Source organism: Gastrolobium bilobum, unplaced genomic scaffold (assembly GCF_033153095.1).
Source record: "Gastrolobium bilobum isolate Gb01-03AN ecotype WA unplaced genomic scaffold, APGP_CSIRO_Gbil_v1 utg2134, whole genome shotgun sequence".
Lineage (NCBI taxonomy): Eukaryota > Viridiplantae > Streptophyta > Magnoliopsida > Fabales > Fabaceae > Gastrolobium > Gastrolobium bilobum.
The window spans coordinates 49,431-72,124 of NW_026899657.1; positions in this window are offsets into that span (position 1 = coordinate 49,431).

Sequence of the window (22,694 nt, forward strand, 5' to 3'; positions counted from 1 at the left end):
AACCCTGGAAATGGATTCAGAACGAAAAATTGAGTGTTTAGGCAAGTTTCAGAAAAATCAGTGAATAGTGTTTTTACCGGGTAAAAATACTGCGGTACGATTGCACCGTAAAATGTGCCGATTGAGTTTTGAGCTCTAGATTTTAAATATGAGTTATAAATGGTCTATAGAACTAGGAAATATGATTTCTGATCAAATCTGATGGAAATAAGTTAGTTTGGGGAAGCGTGCCAACGGTGCGCGCAACAGCTTAAAACAGCGTTTTCTCCGAACGACCGGAAAACTCCGGATTCATCTTATCAAGTATAATTAAAGGATTATGGTTAATATTAAAAATTAGAGTTTCGAAATAGGTTGTGAATTTACGGACGTTAGTGAAAATTCGGATTAGTTTAAATCGCGTGAAGTAGCAGTGGGACCCACCCCACTTAAAGTCACTTAAACACCTAAGTTATTCACTATCACTCTCATCTCACCTTCTCTCTCTTGAAAAACCAACCCCCCCTCCTCCCTTGGACAGTTTGCATTCAAATTTCATTTCCTTCTAAATCCATCATTTCTTAACCAAATCAAGTGATTTTTGTGTTGAAATTTGCTGGAAACAACCTTCCAAACACATTGGTGGTATCCATTAACCTTGAAACCCTCTCATTGGTGAGTTATGGGCAATTTTCAGTCACGAATTTGGTGGGGTTTTGATGTTCATGGAGTCATTTGGCCTTCCATTATTGGGATAAGTCTTGGAGGAATATCAAGCCTTGATTGTGAGTATGTTTCTACATCATTTCCATGGTTAATTTTGTAGATCATATTTATGAACCCTAGACTTTGAATTGTTGATGTGTGATATTAGAGAGCTCAAATGGAAAATGTGTATTAGAGGATAATGTCTTATAATGATGTGTTAGAGCTACAAATGCCATGAAAATTATTGGTGAAAAATATGATTTTGTAACTTAGAAAAAGTTGAGGTGTCATGACTTTGAAATTTGAAAATGTGTTGGGATTGGATTGGTGAGTTGTTGTATGGTTGTATGTTGATATAATGGAATTGTATGAGGAGTAGAGTGGTTAAAATTGAACGAAAATCCTTTGGAATTGCCTAGATGACAATTCGGCCATGTAGGGAATTTTAAGGAATTGATGTTGTTGGCATGGCTTGGATGATGTATCATGCGTTAAATGTTATTTAGATGGGTTGTGTGGTGGTTTAAAGGTTGAAGGATCGATGAAAAATAATTAAGAGTGTTAAGTGCCATAAAGGATCCTAGAGCGAAAGATTAGACAAAACAACGTTTAAAAGATGTAAAATGAAAAACGGCACTTGGTATGGCCTTTTGGCAACCTAAGGATGCGTAATAAAATGAGAAAGAAAATTTAGAAAAATAAATTTGAAAATAAGCCTTGTTTGGCCGAACCTTCAAGGGTGTAGGGGGATTTTTGGTGTTTTTCGTATTCCGATGGAATTGACGTGTACTGATGATTCGTACATGGTTGTGTAGGTTGCAGTACGTTGAATTGAAACCCGAACCGTGAGTCAGTGGATTGCCCTTGGTCCTGGACCAAGTGGGATTGAGGTAAGTGGTTGAATCATGCTTGTATAATTGATAATTGCATGTATTCATATGAGTTTTAAGTAATTGGGAATGTCCTCTGTGTAGGCATTCTGTTGAGTAGCGAGCTCAGAGAGTATATTCTTTGGAGCTAAGTGAAGAGACTCATTGAGGTAACCTCTTGGTACTGGGGCTTGTTCCCCTTGTGTGTTCCACCATACCCGTTGAGGGTGATGGTAGGAAATGTATATGAGTAGTGTAGAATAACATGCGCATGCATGTAGTATTTATGAGGGTACTTATGTACCGAGTCTCTGGCCAGTAGACAGTGTAGCCTTCGAGCAGTTCGGACTTCCACTGGATAGGTCTCCGAGAGGGAGTTCCAGTTGACCTAGGGTCGTGGTGTGTGATCCGGATAGGAGCACACTAGGAAGTCTCAAGTGTATGCGGATGGGAGGGGTACCTTGGTTGATGTTCTAGGAACACGCCTTGGATGAGACCCATAGGCTTATATGCCGAGGACGTTGCGTGGTATTGGTAGCTATCATTCCCGCTTCGTCGTATTTTGTATTTCTATATTCCCCAGCTTCTCTAAATCTCTTGCTTTATTCCGTTTTGAAAAGTAGTTATTTTATATTATTTATATGCATCGAAGTGAGCCATTGGGCGAAGTTTTCTCCAGAACCTCTGGGTTACTGAGATATATTCGTATATCTCACCCCGTCTTGGGGGCTTTATTTCAGGAGGTAGCAGTGGCACCGGAGCGGCGGGCAAGAAGCCCGTAGGATGATTAGTCTGAGCACTTTTACTATTTTACATTTTGATGGCCATGTGGCCTAGGCTAGACTTAGGGCATGAACATCCCATATGTATATAGGATGAGTTTCATAGTCATGTTTGTTCATGTCATTTTGCTTAAGTCTAGTTGTATATGTCTTTTAAGCTTTATGTTTCAAGTTGTAATTAAAGTTATGAAGTTGTAAGTTTTAATATGTAAGTGAAATGTTGTAATTGTACAATGGATACATGATGTAATATGATGGAAGGGCTTTAGGCCTATTTTAGGATTATAATTATTTGTATGTTGAGAAATTGCATGTAAATGGACATTGGTGATTGAAACAAGTTAAGGACTTATAAAGTGAGCCATATGGTATAAATTGTGTAATAACTATAAACTGAGTTGAGTTGTAAGTGCCCCAAGGCATTGTTGGTCCTTGTGCGTGCCACCCATTGGTTATTAGGTACATTTGAGGTATTAGAAAGCAATTACAAATTTGGGGATTTTAGGAAAAACAAAGGAAACTCTGGCGAATTTTCTGTAGAATTGGCAGAATTTAGGCAAACTTAGGGAGAGCATATCTCCCTCCACAGAGGTCCGATAGGGACGCTCCATATTCCATTTTAAATCTTGAGATGTCCCCTACATTGTGTTAAAATATGAGGAAATTCTGGGTTTGAATCAGTCCTGTAGAATCCTATGAAAACGGACTGTCCAGAACGCACCTGTGCAGGGGCTGTTTCTGGCAGTTTTTGGGAATTTTATTTCCACTTCTTTTCTTTGCAAAATTAAGTGTATGATATGTCAAATTGAAGCTTTAGGTGTATATTTTATGGAATAAAAATTTGAGAGCATTTTAGTGAGTGGTTTTTCTGCATTAATTCGTGGAGTGAAGGATGTTTAGAGCTGTTTTGGAGTTGGATGGCAGTTTTACTCGTCCAACTTCAAACGGCGATATCCGGAGCAAACGAGATCAAAATGACTCGTGTGATGGTTCATTGGAAAGGTATTTAAATAAGAAAAAAAGATAGCTAAAGAGGAAAGACTGGTTTCGTGCGGTGTGTCCGCATAAAATTAATAACCGAACCATGTTCGGATGGGTGGAAAACGTAAAATCGAGGAATTAGCTAAGTGGGTTTATGGGAGCCCCTTAGTATCTTGTATTGAGTAAAATAAGATATAAAAATAGTTTAAACAAGTATTCCGCAAGAGTTTACAGATATGGTCACATCTATTAATTATTACGTTTTTTATTGTTTTAAATACTCGCGTAATAACAGAAAAAGTTTATTCGCATTTTTATAAATGAATTGTTGTGATTGTAACTGCACTTAATATCATAATTTATGTTAACAATACCGGTGTACAATGGGCTGTTACATTCTACACTATTGTATCCTTTGAGAACAACACTCTCAAAGCTGAGATTAAAGGGAAATCCATTACCGTTCCGCCTACTGAGTGGCCTAGTCTCATTGGTTGTCCCTATGGTGGCCATACAGACCTTGAAGTGCTCCCTAATTTTGACAGATCTGCCTTTATTCCAACAATTGTGGAACATGGTGTACTTATCACAAAATCCAAGTTCAGTGTCAACTACCTCACTATGGACAACCGGATTCTTCACTACGTTGTCTCTCACATTCTGTGTCCGCGGGCCTCCAACTACTATGTGGTATATGAATATGATATGTTTCTTATGTGGGTTATTCGCTCTGGCATAGACTTCAACTGGCCACTTTACTTCTACTCCATGATAATGAAAGCCCAGTCTTCTGGTCCTCTTCCATATGCCACTCTTATTTATCGCATTATGCGATTTCAGCAGATTGATAACGAAGGTGAGATCCTGATACAAAAATTACACTCCTTTGGAGAACACCAGCTTGCTCAAATGCATATCAAGAAAGTTGGTGGTGTATGGGCCCGTCAGACAGATCCTCCTACCGCAGCTGCCCCTACTCAGGACATTCTCGCAGACACTCACTCACAGGCTACTGCCCCAGTTGATGCCTCTTCTTCTGCAGACCCTTCTATGGCTTCCATCTTGACATCCCTTACATCCTTGACGACCACCATACAGTCTGGCTTTGCTACCTTAGGAGCTGGCATCTCTTCTCTTCAGGCACGTCAGACTAACATGGAGTACCGCCTCAAGCGCATTGAGGACCACCTTGACATTCCTCCTCTTCCGTCTTTACCTCCACCTGGCTCTGATGACTCCTAGTCCCTGATTTTATTTATGCGTTTGGACTTATATTTTGCTTCTCTTTTTGATATGCTACTTTGGTTATTAGATTATGGACTATTATGCTGCATCTTTAGGACTCTGACTTTCTGACGTATGGTTGATTAGATTATGAATTCTTATGTACTTTCATGGATCATTATGCTTTACTTCTAGTTTTTTGCTTGGATTATTTTGAGTTTTCTATATATCCACTCATGCTTTTTGATGTTGCCAAAAGGGGAGAAAAATACGTAAATTGAGAAAACCATAGGCATATATTAAGGTTAAGAGGGGGAGAATGAAATTCAAATATAAAAGGAGATTACATGGAATCTATTTTTTCACCGTTTATATCAATCATATATTAAGGGGGAGTTTCAATACTACATTTGTTCTGAATACATGCTATACTAATCTTTTTCTCAATTTGAGTTTGTCATCATCAAAAAGGGGGAGATTGTGGAACCAATGCACTCTACGTAAAGATTATAAAGGTTCAACAATTTTGATGATAACAAACAAGCATGAAAGGAAGGCTTCAAGTTGCAACAATCAAAAAGGAAACAAACATCCAACGCTCATGAAGTCCTTCAAGAGAAGAATCTAACTCCAAGAATTATCAAGTAATATACTTTAGGACTTATAATTAATTGTGAGGGTAACTGACTTCTTGCATGAATAAGCTCAAACGTATTTTTGCTAAAATACATGCATTAAATTACCATTTGATTATACAGAGGATTTATATATAAGATTACGCTTTCATACAAACATGTTTGAAAAGGTTTTAGAATATTTTTAAACGTATTTCCAACCCTTTTGAAAGGTTAGGAATCGATTCCCTATGATAAGGAATCGATTCCCACTCATCTGAAAGGTTGGGAATCAATTCCCACTCATAGGGAATCGATTCCTACTGCACCAGAGGACAAAAATAACGGTCATAAACGGCTAGTTTTACGAAAATGAGTGTGCAAAGGGTCATGGGGGGCCTCTATAAATAGTGACCACTGTTCTCCTTGGTGGGACATACTTCTTGATCATAATCCTTGCTTTATTTCACATCATTTGCTTACTTTCTATCATCTTGATCATAAATCATTCTTGAGCTTTATTCTTGTGAGAGTGTCAACACCCATAGTTCTTCAACTTGTATTATTTGTACTTTGAGAGTACTTAGCTATTGCTTAAACACCTCCATTTGATTTCTTGAATAGTTAGGGGAGTGAACCCTATACACTTGAAAGGTCACCAAATTCCTAAGAAAATTTGGAGTGAAAAAGTGTAAGGCATCAAGAGCCTGAAGTCTTGAAAAGCTGTAGTGGCTTGTGAAGCACCCTCAAGCTTGATAGTTAGTGAAAGAATTGATCGAGCGGCTTCAGTCTGGACGTAGGTCACGGTGGTGGTGACCGAACCAGGATACATCTAGTTTGCAATTTCTCTAACCTTAATCTCTTTATTTAAGTATTAAAATTGCATTTTAGATTGTCTTTATATCTTCACTTGCTTACTTTGTTGATTACTACACTTGCTCTTACACTTAGATTTTCCTTATTAAATCACTTTATTGAAGAAATAGTCTTTAAAATATAAAAGGAGGTACTTTGCGAAAATATTTTGTAAAACTCAATTCTCCCCCCCCCCCCCACCCCCCACCCCCCCTTGAGTATTGAAGCCACTTGTCCAACAGTTTATTCCTAATTTTATGTTCCTAGTCTAGACACTGAGAATGGGAATCAGTAATCTCGGGTAAGACTAGCACGGCTTATCTACTTGTATTTAGATACAAGGTAAAGACCTCATGAGCTACAGATATGGAGATGTCTTAGCTAAAGTCGTGAGTGGACCTATAAGGGTATAGCTCGCACTGAACAGACCCACAAAGAGGCTCTATGAGGAAATCTCACAAATAGTATCATTAGAGCAGCTTCTCATTATTTGGGTATGTCTTTCCTTAGACCAGAAGTTTTCACCTAGACTATGTTCTAGATACATGTTTTGATTGTATACCTCGTCTGCCTGAAACATGGAGATTCATAGGTATACCTTTGGGCATGTCCTGAAAGAACACAAGCCTAGGGTGATAGGCTGAAGGAATTCGTCAAATCTCTGTGAGGGATTAGGTTATCTGTAAACCAGAGAAATCGGGATGACATTTACGGGACTCGGGAATCTATGCATAGTAAAAGAGATCATAAGATGATCTGCCTTTAGAGTCAGTAAATTGAAGATTCCCTATTTCGAATTAAAGCTTACCCTAAACCGCAAGGGTTGATACATCTCCTCACCCTAGGTTTAATGGGAAGGTAACTGAGATGAAAGGAAATACATACGGTAACCAAATACATTTAATAGGATGATCATGTCATTAACCTAACTAGCTCTGGGGCAACAAAGCATTGATGGTGCTCTGTGTTGTCATTAAATGGGTTGTGGTCTTATTGAGCCCAAGCCCATTTATGTCAGTGGCTAAGTTGGGCCTAATGGGTCACACACTAACACCTTATTGTCTTGACATTATAGCATTAAAGGTTTTGGGCCTAATAATGGTTGTTACCCTAAGAAGAAGTTTGGATGCCCACCTTAGAGGGAAAAGGGCGCATGGATTGTTGTAATAGGCTTGGATGGTCCAAGACATTATTAATTAATTTAATTAGTTAAATTAATTATCTAATGTTTAAATTTAAAATTTGAATTATGAATTTGAATTTTGAATTTAAATATTTGAATATTTAAATTAGAATTTTCAAATTTGAATTGGCTATGAAAGGAATATTCATAACAAAGGAAAGGATAATATCTTGATAGTATCTTGACCAAATCCCAAGTATCAAGAGGAGATCTTTGGACATCATCAAAGATGATTGGGGAGCTGATTTGGTGGCTTAATGATGGTCATTTAATCAACAAATCAAGCTCCATTCAGATTTGGTTAGTTGTGGAAATATTTGATTTAGTTGATTCAATTTGAATTGCAACTAATCAATATTTTTGGAATGATTTTGGGTTGATTGGGGCACACAATATGGCTGATCATATAATGGTTATTAGGTCAGAATATTGACTAGGTGCAGACTTAGTTTTAAGAGGATAGGATAGGAGTTTGTTGACTAGATTTGATTTGCAACAACTCCACTCTTTCCTCAACAAAAGGGGCGCTCCATGATCAGATTTTTGGTGAAAAATCTGATTCAAATTCATTCCTCTTTCATCTCCTTAAGTGTTTCCTTTTTGTGATATTCTCCTTAGGTTTTTGGAAAATAAAAGGCCATTCTCTTCTACAATTTTTGTGACACCTTTTTGAGTTTTATTGCTGAAAATTCTCTCATCTAAACATATTGAAACCGAGCCTCCTACCTCTTCACAAGGGACGCCTAGCTTGCTCCTTTGTGGTGTTCGAGTTGGTGGCTTTTCAAGAAGAGTTCTTGCGTCTTGACAAAGGGTGGTGTGGATCAACATTAGAGGGTTTGAACCTTCAAGCCTAACACTGATCACCTTCGAGTTTTGAGTTACGAACAAGGTATCTCTTTGTCCTAGAGTATGTATCTTGATTGGTATGTGTGTTTCTGCTTTGAAAATTTTTGTTTTCATCCTCACATGCATACGACCTTCAAGGCCCTTTCTTTCAATGTCTACTGACCAGAGACACGGTACATCCTATGTACCACTATACATACAAAAATGCATGAACATGTTATACTATATTACTAACATACACCTCCAACCACTACCCTCAACTGGCATGGTGGAGCACACACGGGGATCAAACCCCGGTACGAAAGGATTACCTGAATAATCTCCTTACAGCTCCAAATCAATACGTTCTTGAGCTTGGTACAAGCAGAAAAGCCTACACATAGGACATTTCCCAATTCAATTTACATTCAACCAATACATGCAAGTTTATCAAGTATACATGCATTGTTCTAGAGCACTTACCAAAATCTCTTTGGTCCGGGACCAAAGGCAACCCACCAAGCTCACAGTTCCGAGTTCAAATCTGTGGGAGGCAACCTACAATGATTACACAAGGATCATCAATACAAGGTGAAATTCACCAAGATTACAAAACATCAAAAATCCCTCTTCCCACTAGGTAGGTTTGGCCAACATAGGTGATGTGCCTCTGGCAAGTGTGGTTTTTCAGTATTAAAATTGACAAGAATTGGGTCATAAGAGAGCAATTTAAATACATATTTGCTATTTATATTGATTCTTTCTATGTCAATAATATTCACCTTTTGGTTGTGTTTTTACAGGAAAAAGAGGAGTGAAAATTACAAATTATATAAAGCCTGTTGAGGCAACTCCACACACAGAAAAGTTCCATGTTACATCATGTCGCATAGGCCAAAGTCCAGAGAAATGGCGCAACTTGGAGCCACGGTGGCGCAAGTTAGCGCCATGTTGCCTAGTACAAAAGTCCAGAGAATTGGCGCTAGTTGGCGCCAGAATGGCGCAAACTAGCGCCACCATGCCAACCAGCGCCCAAGTCATGCTAAGTGGCGCCAAAGTGAAGGCATCATGGTGCCATTGTGCGCCCAGAAAGCAGGAGGAATGGCGCCAAGTGGCGCCAAGAAAGAAGAAGGATGGCGCCAACTTGCGCTAGTTCACGTACAATTGGTTCCAGTTTTTCACAATTTGACAGTAACTCCGCGCAAACGTGCCCCACACCGGCGCCAACTGGCACCGGTTTACGGGAAAGAAGTACCGTGTTTCGGAAGGGTATTTTTGGAAGAATAAAAGAGGCTTATAAATATATCCTCTTAACAGAACCCTGGGATATCGCATTCCATTCAGAAGGAGGCCGACGGCAGAGCTCAGGAGGATTCTTCCACAGTTCTTCTTCTTCATCTATTTAACTTTAATTTTATGCTTTCATTGAATATTGGATTTTTAGCCATGATTATGCTTGGCTAGTTATTTTTATTGTAGTTAGGGTCACGAGCCCTATGTGAACCCTTGTTGCGATGGATTGATTTAGTTTTACTCATTTATATAATTATCTTTGTCTCTACCCTGTGCGTATTTTCTATTTCCTTTATTAGAACTGATCAATCTGATAGTTGAGAATAGTTTGAGGGTTAGAACCCTAGATAGGAATATTGGGGTTTTGATCTTGAAAGGGGGTAGGATAACAATTGGTATGCATGCTAGGAATAGATGTGTATTTAATTGCGGATGCTTAAATTATTGCGTTCATTGCTTAATACCATGAGGAACATTGCAAGGAATTGGGGTTCCAATTGGGGATTAAAGGGTTAACCTTGCAAGGAATTGAGGGTTAACTAATAAATATTCTTAGATAATAATTTATTCGAGTAATTATATGAATAAGTATTGTGAATCAATCCAAAGTAAGAAGTGGGGATCATAAGGTGAGTGCGCTCTAGCTACAATGCTTTTCTCATATTTTTAAAATCAATTCTCATTGTTATTGTTTTATTTCTCTTAAATAAAAATTCAAAAACAAGTCTTTACTTTTATTTCTTATTGTTACTCAAAATCAATTCACAATTTTTCAAAACAATAAACCGAGTTTTCCAACTTAAGGGGACTGGTTATTGTAGTACTTGATTTACAATCCCTGTGGAGACGATACTCTACTTACTTTCTATATTGTGCGATCGGTATACTTGCCGAAGAGCATCAAGTTTTTGGCGCCGTTGCCGGGGATTGTTAAATCCAATATTATAAATAACCGTTGATCTTTGAGATTGGATTTTTATTTTTATTTTTTATTTTTGTTCTATTTTGTTCTGTGTTCTGCAGGTGCTACTAACATATTTTTCTGAGTTTTATGCGAGGTAGACTTGCTCCTAAAGACTTTGTATTTGATCCTGAAATTACAAGGATTGGGAGGAGACTGAGGAAAGTTGCCAAGCAGTTAATTTGGGAAGATTTCAATAGAGAACCTGTACAACCAGTACAAGAGATGGCGGGTAACAACAATGCAAATAACCCACCTCCACGATTGTTGGACACCATTCTGACTCCGGTGTTCAATAGGCCAAATTTAAGTATACTCAGGCCGATGGTGGAGGCAAACAATTTTCAGCTGAAGCCATCTTTGATTACTTTGGTGGAGAGGACTCAATTTTCTGGTGCTGAGGAGGAAGACCCTCATGAGTTCATAGATAGATTTCTGATGATCTGTGACACTACTAAGCACAATGGAGTGTCTGCTGATGCTATCAGGCTCCGACTGTTCCCTTTTGCTGTTAAGTGAAGAGCTCTCAGATGGATAGAAAGGCAACCAGCTAATAGTATCATGACATGGGAAGACTTGTCAACAAAGTCCTTTGCCGAGTTCTTTTCTATGGAGAAGTACAACCAGCTGGTGAATGAGATCACAAACTTCCGCCAGCTTGAAGGAGAATCGATGTGTGCAACCTGGAAAAGTTTCCAGGAACTTATCCGGAAGTGTCCGCACTATGAGGGAGATCATGACAGAAAGGTGGAAATTTTGTTTAATGGCATCTCTCCTGAAACAAGGTTGGTGAATAATAGTGCAGCTGGAGGTTCTATTCGGCAGAGTACATCTGAATAAGCTATTGACTTGATCAAGAAACTGGAAAGAAATGAGAATGAGAGTTTCCCAATTCAAGTAAGAAGAGGAGTGATAAAGATGGAAAGCAATGAGGCTATGCTTGCCGAACAAAAGTTGTTGTCCAAAAAGTTTGACAGCTTGAATGAGAAGTTTGAGAAATTGCAAGTGTCCAAGGTTCAATCAACTTCTGTGATGTGTGAGTACTGTAGAGAGGCTTACGAGTCTAATGAATTCCCTACTCTAATGGGTGATAATCCACTGCAGTTGCAAGTAAATAGGGTTTGGTATGAGCAGAAGCCCCAACAAAATTTTCCAAGAAATCAGAATTTTCCTGGCGGAAATAATTTTCATAGGAGAGGTCAAGGAGGTGGTCTTGACTATAGTTCCAACAACTATCTGCAACCTTCTCCTATTCCACAGAAGGAACCTTCTGATTTGGAGAAGTTAATTGGTCAAATGGCTCAACATTCTAATGCTTTCATGGAGGAGACTAGAGCCAATACCAAGAACATAAATGCTTTCATGGAGGAGACTAGAGCAAATACCAAAAACACCAATGCCTCTATTAGATACTTGGAGAATAAAATTGGCCAACTGGCTAAGCAATTTGCGGAAAGAGCTCCAGGTACCTTCCCTAGCTATTACTAATCCCAAGGAGGATTGTATGTTTGTCACAACTAGAAGTGGTAAAGTGATGGCAGCTCCAGAAAAGCCGAGCACAAATGTGGAAGCTAATGAGAAGCTTAAGGCAGTAGAGGAGCCCGAAAAAGAAAAAGCAAAGGAGAAAGTTGAATTGAGCCATAAGTATACGAGAGCTATGGCACCCTATCCTGACAGATTCAAGAAAGATGCCCAGAAGCAACATTATGAAAGGTTCCTGGATTTATTCAGAAAACTTCACATTAATATTCCATTTGCTGAAGCCTTGGCTAATATGCCAAATTATGCTAAATTCATGAAGGACCTTTTTATCAAAGAAGCACAAATTACAAGAGTGCCAAACAGTAGCACTTACTGAGGAGTGCAGTGCTATCATTACAAGAAAATGTCCTCCTAAGCTTCGTGATCCTGGAAGCTTCAACATTCCTATTGAAATTGGTGACACAAAAATCAGCAGGGCATTATGTGATCTTGGGGCTAGCATTAATTTGATGCCTCTTTCTGTTTGCAAATCCTTAGGGATCACCGAGTTGAAGCCTACTTTGGCATCTCTTCAACTTTCTGATAAGTCTTTAAGAAGGCCTAGTGGTATTATTGAAGATATTCTTGTTAAAGTGGACAAGTTCATCTTCCCTGCTGATTTTGTGGTGTTGGACATGGAAGGGGGAGCTGAGATGCCTCTTTTGCTGGGTAGACCTTTCTTAGCTACATCTCGTGCACTGATTGATGTTGAGAGCGGCAAGCTTGAGCTAAGAATGAATGATGAAACCATTACAATTCACGTTTTTTATTCTCTAAAACAGTCTTCTCACAAAGACGATTGTTTTAGTCTTGAAGTCTTAAGGGAAGAAAAAAATGTAGCGGTTGAGGTTCCTGAAAAAGTTGAAGATTACAAAGACGATGGTTCCTCAAAAGTGGAATTGAAAGAGCTTCCTCAAACTCTAAAAGTTGATGTCAAAGAGGTGAAGATGCCTCAAAGGAGGCGTAATCCAACCAAGAAGAAGGCAATGAGAAAGGAAATGGTGAAACTCTTTGATACGAGTTGGAAGAGACACCAGGAGCTGAAGTTTGACAAGAGACACCGAGACTCTATCTCTCAGAAAATCAAAGCTTCAAAGAGTTCTTAACATAGCTTCATGGTTTGGAACAAATCTGAGAATGGTGGTCTCATACACCAAAGCATCCCGTACCACCGAATCGTCCATTTGCTGAGTCATCCCACGCTGCTGAGGGGGATGACATGGAGGGTTGATTGATATCTCCTTGCTGACGAAGATTTTGTATATTAGTTTATTTTTCTGTTTTGTATTGTTTTTTTTAGTTATTTTGTGTTGGTATATCTCTTTCTGATGTTTTTAATATGCGCATTATAGTTTATCCTATATGCCACTGTTTGTTCCATTGTGCAGGTTTTTCTTCCTTCTTGTGGTTTAATTATTGCTGAGGAAAGCAATTCTCTAAATCTGGGAATGGTAGGCTTGCACCTTAGAACTGCAATTCTTCTATCAGGGGAGATATTCTAACTCTTTTAATTTTCTTAGTTATTTTTATAGTTATTTTATGTGCTATATCTTAAAAAAAAAATTGAAAAAAAAAATGTTTCAAGCAATTCTCAGGTTTAAATGTGCTTATATAGTTAATGTGCTTGACTAAATTCTTGGAATATATTGTATGACTTTCTGGCATGACATTGCATAGGCATAATTGGATTGCATGATTGCTCGTTTGTCTGAATTAATATTGTGAAATTCTGATAATGTCAAAGGTCAATTTTCTTGAGTCTGCATTGATACCATAACTGTGAGGTTTGATCCTAAACACTGGAATTTTTGTTGAGAGGCCTCACTGTTGTAATACTCTAGAACTGGATCTGTTTCTCTGTTATGCATGCATTGATTGATATGATAAAGGCATTTTGTTCTTATTAGCTTATGGCCAAAATAGCCCACCTGTATGAAATTTTCCCTTGCTAGCCCCTTTGAGCCTGAACTTATTTGTTGATAAATGACTTGTGCCTGATTTATGGCTTAGCCTATGTCCATGTGACTTACCTTGATTGAGATTGAATCACTGAATGTGTTAAAAAAAATAAAGAAATTGAGGTAAGCTCCACAAAGGTCAAGTAATTAAGGGGTGAAAAATTCATCTATGCCCTTATAAAATAAAAAGAAAAGAAAGCAAGAAAAAGGAAAAGAGTAAAAGAGTAAAAGGTGGCTGGAAGGAATTAATTCCCGAAATTATGTGGGAATGTTAGTGGAGCAAAATCATTGAGTTGAATGTGTTAAAGTGAAAAAAATTTATTTTTTCAATCTCATTGTTGTTTGAGCTACTATCCATATTTTCCTACATGTTACCCCGGCCAAGTTACAACCTGTGAAGTCCTTTTGATCAATTGATGCATGTGTTTGATTCTTCATTTTTAAGAATTTTTGAGAATATGATCAAGCCTATGGTAGTGTTATAGCTTTGAGTAATTGAGTGCTCATGATACCCTTAAACACTGAGTGTTGAGTGAATATTATTATTATCTGTGTGAGGGGTAATCAATGTAGACTTGCATCTTTAAGAATCTGATGACATTATTGGGAGTTTATGATGTTGAGTCAGGCATGCATAGCATCTTGTGTCTAAGAGTATCTCTGGAATGTTATGTTGGATTAATTAAATATTTCCTGGATTGAGTCTTGTACATTGCTGGGGACAGCAACGTTTAAATCTGGGAATGGTTTGATGTGCCTCTGGCAAGTGTGGGTTTTCAGTATTAAAATTGATAAGAATTGGGTCATAAGAGAGCAATTTAAATACATATTTGCTATTTGTATTGATTCTTTCTATGTCAATAAAATTCACCTTTTGGTTGTATTTTTACAGGAAAAAGAGGAGTGAAAATTACAAATTATAAAAAGCCTGTTGACGCGACTCCACACACAGAAAAATTCCATGTTGCATCATGTGCATAGGCCAAAGTCCAGAGAAATGGCGCAACTTGGAGCCACAGTGGCGCAAGTTAGCGCCACGTTGCATAGTACAAAAGTCCAGAGAATTGGCGCTAGTTGGCGCCAGAATGGCGCAAACTAGTGCCACCATGCCAACCAGCGCCCAAGTCATGCTAAGTGGCGCCAAAGTGAAGGCAACATGGCGCCATTGTGCGCCCAGAAAGCAGGAGGAATTGCGCCAAGTGGCGCCAAGAAAGAAGAAAGATGGCGTCAACTTGCGCCAATTCACCTACCATTGGTTCCGGTTTTTCACAATTTGACAGTAACTCCGCGCAAACGTGCCCCACACTGGCGCCAACTGGCGCCGGTTTACGGGAAAGAAGTACCGTGTTTCGGAAGGGTATTTTTGGAAGAATAAAAAAGGCTTATAAATATATCCTCTTAACATAACCCTGGTATATCGCATTCCATTCAGAATGAGGCCAACGGCAGAGCTCAGGAGGATTCTTCCACAGTTCTTCTTCTTCATCTATTTAACTTTAATTTTATGCTTTCATTGAATATTGGATTTTTAGCCAGGATTATGCTTGGCTAGTTATTTTTATTGTAGTTAGGGTCATGAGTCCTATGTGAACCCTTGTTACGATGGATTGATTTAGTTTTACTCATTTATATAATTATCTTTGTCTCTACCCTGTGCGTATTTTCTATTTCCTTTATTAGAACTGATCAATCTGATAGTTGAGAATAGTTTGAGGGTTAGAATCCTAGATAGGAATATTGGGGTTTTGATCTTGAAAGAGGGTAGGATAACAATTGGTATGCATCCTAGGAATAGATGTGTATTTAATTGCGGATTCTTAAATTATTGCGTTCATTGCTTAATACCATGAGGAACATTGCAAGGAATTGGGGTTCCAATTGGGGATTAAAGGGTTAACCTTGCAAAGAATTGAGGGTTAACTAATAAATATTCTTAGATAATAATTAATCCGAGTAATTATATGAATAGGTATTGTGAATCAATCCAAAGTAAGAAGTGGGGATCATAAGGTGAGTGCGCTCTAGCTACAATGCTTTTCTCATATTTTTAAAATCAATTCTCATTGTTATTGTTTTATTTCTCTTAAATAAAAATTCAAAAACAAGTCTTTACTTTTATTTCTTATTGTTACTCAAAATCAATTCACAATTTTTCCAAACAACAAACCGAGTTTTCCAACTTAAGGGGACTGGTTATTGTAGTACTTGGTTTACAATCCCTGTGGAGACGATACTCTACTTACTTTCTATATTACTTGTGCGATCGGTATATTTGCCGGAGAGCATCAATAGGCATTTTTTACAAAATATTTTCCTAAATTTTATTTTAATTTTCTTTAGCATCACAAGGTTATTGGGATAACCTTTTTTTTTTTTTTAAAACCTCCAAAAAAAAAAGGTTATCCCAACCCCATTTTAGGTGCCACTTTCCATTCTACACCATCACAACCTCATTTTCCCAATTATATCTTCTAGGTCCAAAAGCACATCACATACACTTCAATTATTTTTCCTTTGATTTTCCATGCATCCACTCATCACACCAAACCTCTAAACACCATATAACAACATAACACATCAACTAAATAATTTCACAACATCAAACCCCCAATTTCCTTAAATAGGCTGCATTGTTCATGGCCTTTTACCAAGAGATATCCAACTCAATTCAACAACTCCACACATCATACAATCTTACTTTTAACTCATACAAACACTCAACAACTCAATTACACAATTCTACAACCAATCAAATTCACAAAGTCATGGAATCACAATCCAATATTTACTAAGTTATGATCCAATTTTCACCAATAATTTTTATGACATTAGTCACTCTAAAACATCATTCTAAGCCACAATTCTCTAATACACAATTTCCATTTGAGCTCTCTAACTACATCAATTACACAACTCATGCTCTAGGTTTTCAAAATTTTGATTCATGAATCAAGCCATAAAAGGGTTGAAATATACTCACAAGCTTGGCCTAGGACCCCTCCAAGTGATCCCCGAGCAATGGTTTGAACACACAACTCCAAAATCACAAAAATTCTCCAAAATTCGTGGCTGGTTTTTCCCCTTTTCTCACAAATGAGAGGGTTTCAAGGAAAACTAATCAGTGGGTTGTGTTCGGATGATGATTTCCAACAACTTTGCTCACAAACTTTTCTTGATTCAGGGTTGTATGGAGGGAGTTATTAGAGAAAGAAGTTTAGAAGCTTTTCTTCCACTTCCATGGAGGTGGATCGGTTTTGGTGAGGGAGGAGGATAGAGAGTGAGCTGATTTGGTGGTGAGGTCCAAGTGGCAAGGTCCACTTAAGTGAGGTGGGTCCCACCGCCACCTCACGCGATTTCAAACTAATTCGAATATCCCTCCTATTCTGTTAAACGTTCATAATTTCTTAAATTAATTAGAAACTCTAATTTTTAACATTAACCATTGTACTTTAATTGACCTTGATCAGATGAATCCAGAGTTTTCCGGTCGTTCGGAGAAATTTCAGTTTTAAGTTGTTATGCGCGTCGTGGGCACACTTCCCCAAACACACTGATTTCCATTAATTTTCACCAGAAATCATATTTCCTTAATCTTATGTACCATTTATAACTTATATTCAAACCTATAGCTCAAAATTCATTAGGCATGTTTTACGGTGCAACTATACCGCGATATTTTTACCCGATAAAAACATTATTCACCAAATTTTCAGAAACTTGCCTAACCACTCAATTTTTCGTTCTGAATCCATTTCCAGGATTAGTTTTCTCATTTGAGACTTCCTACTCAATTTTACCTTCCTAGGGTTATGTGTTGGCTGATTACCGTTTTACCCTTCCTTTGTATTTTGGCCTTAATTTCAGGATTTTCACTCATCCTACCCTTTAATCCTTATTTTCATATATAATTATACGTATTAGAAATACGAGGTGTTATATTTAACACTTTAAGACTTTCAAACTTAACAACCTTTAGTCCATTTGTTCAAGACTAGTCAATCTTGATTCTTATTGGTTAGTCAACACTTGACTTTGACCTTTAAGAATATAAAGTATACAAGGTTTCAAAGAATCAATCATACATCAAAAATCATGCAAAGAATTCTCAAAGTTAAGTTATGTTACTAACTTAACAAATTTGCATTCAACTTTGACCTAAACCAACTTCTATTGGTTTATAATTTTCCTTACTTTGACCAATTTTTAGAAATTAATCTAGACATGGTTTGATCATAATAAAATTACTTTGAACTTATGGAATTTTTCATAGAATTTAATTCCATCATCAAAATCAACCTTTGACTTAACCTTGGTTAATTACCAAGATAATACTGACTTTTCACATAATGATATTTATGTCCCCACATATACCTTATACTTATTTTAGGGTCCTATTAGACTTGTCTGGCATGAACTGTATTCTTAACTTAATTATCATGTCAATTGCATGATTTACCGTTTACCATTTCCTTGAATACGTGTTTAAATTTTCACTTAAACACTTAATTAATTCACTGTCATTTATTTGACAGTGTGGGTTGTTATAAAAAGGTTGGAGTTAATGATTAACTGTATTGGTCTCAGTTTCGAGAATATCAACATGGTTCAACATAAGTAAGATTCTAAGGTAGGTTTTATGCCATGTCAGTTTATGGGGGACTTCATGGGGTGACTTATACAAGGTGTATGATATGAATAAGTAGTGTTCTATTATTTCGCATTATGTTTCAGTTATAATTACAGTGTCTCCTTGTTTCAATACGGAAATGATTTTAAACAGAAACATTTATTAATGGAAATGAAAAAGTTTAGTCATATTTTAAATTGACTGTTGTGATTGTAACTGTGCTTAATATCGTACGTGATATTAACACACCGGCAGCTGACGAGGTGTTACAAGGGACATGCATGGCCCCTTTTTCTTTGGTTTGTTGGAAAGTCGGCAAGGAAAGGAGTGAACAATTGATTTTCCATTAATAGATCATAGTTTCTAAAATTTCTGCAAGAGGTATGCTACGAGTTTAACAAAGGTAAAGAAATTCTTATTCTTCCCCAACCACAGCAACGAGCACCACTGGAAAGGGAGAAATATGGGTGTTTTTTCTCCCTTGAAAAAACCTATAGAAAACAAAGAAACGTGAAGGAAACTATGTAATGGAATGTGAGTACTACGAGCGACCAAGAGGAAAGTCTTGAAGGAAAAAGGGTGCTAGAATAAATTCTGATATGGTATTCTCCAGAGGTTTTAGAGAGGCATCAAACTTTTAGAGATAACAATTCAATTGAGTACACCCGTGAGTAAAGTGGGTGGAATGCATCCTCACATTCATCCTTGGATTTTAGATCATGCGGCTAATATGAATGTTGTCACGTGTAATTACTATGGTCCTCTCACGCACAATCAAGGCCTAAGGAAACTTTTTAAAATTCCAGTTTCAGCTCTGAAGTTCTCATAATCCGAAAACCACCCCCTGTATTTTTAGGTATTTCGAAAACCACCCTAAATTTAAAAGTTTCGAATTTATAATTTTTTATCCTGAGGTCTAATTTATTTTATATGGGTGTTACAATTGTTTATGAATTATAATTAATTAAATAGACAACTAAATAATTAACCGTGCTTAATTAAATAATTAATCGTGCTTAATTAAATAATTAACTGAATAAATAATTTAGTAATTAATTAAACACTAATTTTCACTATGATGACAATTTATATTAAGGTGGAACCGAGTTATCACAGTTGGAATGAGAGGTTGTGCTTGAAATGAACACGATGATTTGTTCTACAAAAAATTTTTATGGGTTTTAAATATTTTTTGTGCTACCATTGATTATCAATTGCAAGAATTAAATAACAAATTCAATGATAATATTGTTGACTTACTTGTTTTGAGCATGGTTTTGGATCTAAGAATTAGGTAAAAGTCATTTAATAGTGATGATATTTGTACACTTGTAGATAAATTTTATTCTAGTAATTTCACAAAACAAAACAAAAATTGCATCTAAAAACGGAGTTACAACATTTTGAGCTCGATCTTCCTAATCATTCAAGATTGAATAATTTATCAATTACATATGAATTATGTCGAGGGCTTAGAAAGTCTATCATTTATCCACTTATTGATAGAGTGATTAAACTTGTACTCACTCTCAATCTTACCGCAACTACTAAAAGAACTTTCAAACTTTTTTGATTAAACCATGTAAATAATCAAGAGCAGAGTTTGAATTCGAATAAAAGACCAATTTCTTTATAATTTTTTGATTACATATATTGAAAAATAATTTATTTTAAATTTTATCACAGATTCAATTATAGAAAAGTTTAATAATATGAAAAAATATAGAGCAAAAGTTAAGTGAACTGACCTTATCTTCTCTAACAAAATTCTTTCAAACTTTTAATATTAGGTTTATATATTTATTATATGTGTTTTTTGTTTATAATATAGAAGTTTTTATTTTCACCCCACTTTAAAAAATCCTGGTCCGCCATTACCTAATATGCTATTCGTTTTTTATATTAAGCTCAAGTGATTACTTTTTGAGTGACTTGACGGGGGAAAAAATTAATTTATTGCTTTTTTAATAAATAATTAAGTAAATGTAGTCGTTTTGAAACTATTTATGCATATATAGCAGTCAAACACGTTCCACATAGGCGTGATCGGTTGGAGAGAGACACTTCCCATTTGGGCATGACACATGAGAGAGACACTCCCCATTGGGAGTGTTTCACTAAGTGCTGCCACGTGGCACAAAAGTCAACAGTTTGACCGTAAAATTTTGGAAGTCCATAACTTTTGACTCGGGTGTTCGAATTAGGTATTTTTTTTTATTCCACATAACTTTTCGAGATCTACGTAATGACATTTCATTTGGCATATTTTGTCTGTCACAAAAAATTTTGAATTTATAACAATGATACCATAAGAACGTTTAAACTCAAATTAATAAAGAGAAAACCACATTTTAATTAGGAGAAAGGAGAAGGTTAAAACCCAAATTAATAAAGAGGTAGTAACTATAATCTTCTCCTATTTTTTAAATGTTCTTATTAATTTGGGTTTAAACGTTCTTAGGGTATCATTGTTGTAAATTCAAAAAAATTTATGACAGAAAAAATATGTCAAATGAGGTGTCATTACGTATATCTCAAAAAGTTATGTGAAATCAAAAAAAAAATTACCTAATTCAGACACCCGAGTCAAAAGTTATGGATTTTCAAAGTTTTACGGACAAACTGTAGACTCTTGTGACACGTGGCAGCACCTGTGAAACACGCCCCAATGGGGAGTGTCTCTCTTCTGGGTCACGCCCAAATGGGGAGTGTCTCTCTCCAAACCACTCACGCCCCTGTTGGACGTGTCTCTCTCCTGATCACGCCCCATGTGGGCGGCATGTCTCTCATATGACTCACGCCCCCATATGGACGTGTCTCTTTCCACTGGGTCACATCTCATGGAGGCATATTTGACTGCTATATCTGCATAAATAATTTCAAAACAACTACATTTGCGTAATTATTTATTAAAAAAGTAATAAATTAATTTTTTTTTGCGATCACTTGAGTTCGTGAGGATAATAAGCTCTTTGTATAGCTGAAAGGAAAACTCAAAGAGTGTGACTTTTATGTCGTGGGACTTAATTTTTAGGAGCCTAAACCTCGCTTGATAAATATGTTAAGCCGAAGTAAACTAGGCTATGAGACTATTATAAGCCAGCCGAGCCGCCCTCTCATCATAATGAATCTAGTGAAAACAATTAAAAACGAAAGTAAACACTTTTTTGGTCCCTGGCAATATCTACGAAATTATTTTTAGTCCCTGGCAATAAAAAAGGACCAAATTGGTCCCTAAAATTATGAAAAAAGGGTCACATTAGTCCTTATGTCAACTCATCAATCACTAATGTGGCCCTTTTTACATACTGTTAGGAACCAATTTGGTCCTTTTTTATTGTCAGAGACTAAAAATGATTTCGTAGATATTGTCAGAGACCAAAAAGGATATTTACTCTAAAAACAAAAACACAAAGGTGAACAAATTTACAGTGTTGACAACATTGAATATCTCTCTCTGTCTCTGTCTCTTCAAAGTAATGTAAATATCTAAGTACTTCCCGAAAGGGACATACTCAAGACTCGAACCTTTATCCAACAAGCATGAAGTTGTATCAAGCATAACACTGAAAAAACTTCTACCAAAAAGCTTGAAGTTGGTGGGGCTTTGCCCCTCATTCATTACAAAAAAAAAAAAGCTTGAAGTTGTCAACACTGATCTATAAAAACTTATAATATGGCGTCACAAGTTGTGTGGACAAATGATGTATGTAAGTTCATTTATGGGTTTTATAAGAGTTATGTTGTAGGAAAAATGATTGTGTAATACTATAAAGATTCGTTTTACGTGCCTTTATTTTTTTTATTTTTTTTTGCTTCAAAAAGTGCATGCCCCACAAAATGTTGTGTGTAAGAAATTTTTTTGTGTCATGTAATATGATAGATACAAACCCCTTCATTTATCCCCCAAATATTGTTAATGCAACTTGCTGATTTAGAGTTCATAGTAAAATTCAATAGAATATAATGTTGAGAGCCATTGTGAAAAAAGTTTAGAGTAAATACCCTTTTTGGTCCCTGACAATATCTACGAAATCCTTTTTAGTCTCTGACAATAAAAAAGGACCAAATTGGTCCCTAACAATATGTAAAAAGGGCCACGTTAGTGATGGATGAGTTGACATAAGGACTAATGTGACCCCTTTTTCATAATTTTAGGGACCAATTTGGTCTTTTTTTATTGCCAGGGACTAAAAATAATTTCGTAGATATTGCCAGGGACCAAAAAGGGTGTTTACTCAAAAGTTTATCTACACGAGATTTCTAAAAATATATAAAATTCAGCTTCAACTCGACCTTCTTTACGTCCAAACT